Below are 2,414 nucleotides of genomic sequence, written 5' to 3' on the forward strand. Positions count from 1 at the left end.
AGGTGGTTTAGTAAGTTTTATTAGCACCATATAAGACTGAATTGTAATATAGGCAGTCTGAAATACTTAATACAATGTAAATTATCCCATTTAAATACATTTCATTAAGTATATATAAAGTAATGGTTGAAATTATTATGTATTCAATTCCATTATATATACAATTATATCCTTAACAATACTAAGAGATTAATAATGTTAGTGAGAACATTTATACACCCCAAGGTAAAAAGCTATGTCATATGAGGCCTTGGTTGCTAAGGGTCAAAGGAAAACCTTCAAACATAACCTAGAACAATATAGAAGTTCAAGAGATAATAAGGTACCTCAAATAGTTTGAATATAAAACTAAATTCACACTAAGTCGTCAAAGAATTAAAGATAACCTCTGGCAAGAAACAAAGAAAGCCTCTGTTAATAGAATATACATAACATTTTTCAACCTTGAAAAAAAAATTTGAAAAAAAACATTATGCTAAGTCTTACTTGGTAAATAACTCCTCGTCCTTTCAAATCTCCAACACCTATAGGAAGAAGGTTTTTATAAATTCCATTAGGACTATGGTAAAAGGAAAATGAAAACTTTGACTTTATTTATATCTAAGAATGTATGAATCTTCATATTACTTGAGACACATGGTGCCTTGTTAGGAAGAATTTGGTAAAGAAATCCTTGTACTTTGAATTCTCCAACATCTATAGGAAGAAGGTTTTCATAAATTCCCTAAGGAATATGGTAAAAGGAAAATACAAAATTTGACTTTAGTTATATCTAAGCAGGTATGAATCTTGATATTACTTGAGACAGAGGGTGCCTTGTTAGGAAGAAACATGTAGAGAAAAAAAAACTAAAATAAGAATCAAATGAGGTTGGAATATGGTTTAAAAGAAAGAAAGGAAAATGAGAAAAACATTATTCTAGTGGGACAAAATCCAAGAGAAAATCACAATAGTAAGGCTAAAATGAAACAAACCAAGTCATTGAGACATTAAATTTCCCAACGGTGACAAATTGCTTGTAAATTCTTGCCACAGAGGCTTGTGTCTACAAATATGGATAACAATTTCACAATTAACTTCGTTGAGACTTGTAAAAAAATAAATCAAGGAAATAAGAGGTCAACAAACGAAAATGAGGAAAAACTCTAGGTCAACAAACCCAAACGAGGAAAAACTCTATGAAATCAAGTGAAAATTTGAAAGAAAATAAAGTAAACATACAAATATTCAATAAATCATGTGTATAACCCTCATACATCGAATAATGGTGTTAGAGCTTAGATTTGTAACTAGAATATCACATTAGGGTATATTTTGGAATAAGTAATAAGAATACCGTAATTGGAGACATGTAACATCAACTTGATGAGAAACAGGTCGGAATTCCTCCTAACTCACTAAGACTTACATAGGGTTACATGTTTAATTAGTTAACCATCAACCCTAAATATGTTCAAACAAAGAACCAATAAATTCAAAACCATGATTAAATTTAAGACTAATCGCTACCTAAAATAATAAACTATCCTCACATTTGACTACTAAATGGTTGCGCCACTTCAAGATAAAATTGCAGACACTCAAAAATATATTCTATTATTAATGAGGAAATTTACACACATATTTATAAAAGCAATCGTCTCAAGATAGGAATTCTATCTTAGACGTATAGTAGTGTGGTTGAGAGATTCTCTCAACGACACACTAAACTAGGAGAAACTAAATTCCTATTATGTAGGAACAAACTCCTCAAATAGAGAATTACAACCATAGACAAGTAGGAATTAATTATTTCTAACTCCCCCCCTTAATGACTACTTGTCATGATAGTCAAATCCACCACCCACACACTAAACTAGGAGAAACTAAATTCCTATTATGTAGGAACAAACTCCTCAAATAGAGAATTACAACCATAGACAAGTAGGAATTAATTATTTCTAACTCCCCCCCTTAATGACTACTTGTCATGATAGTCAAATCCACCACCATCAGGCGAATTGCATGTACAGAACCTCCAAAACACAATCTTCCTCCTTCAGAAAGATCCAAAACTTCTCCAATCTGCCTCCTCTCGCAAATCGTCAAACGAAGATGAGGATTCCTGCGGATCCCCTTGAAGGTGAATTAGCACGATCTTTCCGTAAAATTTCGCACCAGTCTATTATTTTGCCGCGGTGGCGTGATTAATGGTGTAACAAACACGCCAGTTGCGCTTCCTGGCGCTACTGTCAGCGTGAAAAGCGCGCCAATCCCCTTCTACTCAGAAAATTAAAAAATCATCTGAGTCTGAGCCAGGTGTTCTGCAGTCCACCTGCTCAATTGAGCACAAAGCTCTTGTGTACATGCAGCCACAAAGGCAAGCAGAGAAAGATTCGCTCAACTTGTCAAACAACGCATTGACATCCACGATT

Source organism: Pinus tabuliformis, chromosome 5_2, assembly GCF_031772625.1.
Source record: "Pinus tabuliformis cultivar Carrire ecotype Pingquan chromosome 5_2, CPIR1, whole genome shotgun sequence".
Taxonomy (NCBI): Eukaryota; Viridiplantae; Streptophyta; class Pinopsida; order Pinales; family Pinaceae; genus Pinus; species Pinus tabuliformis.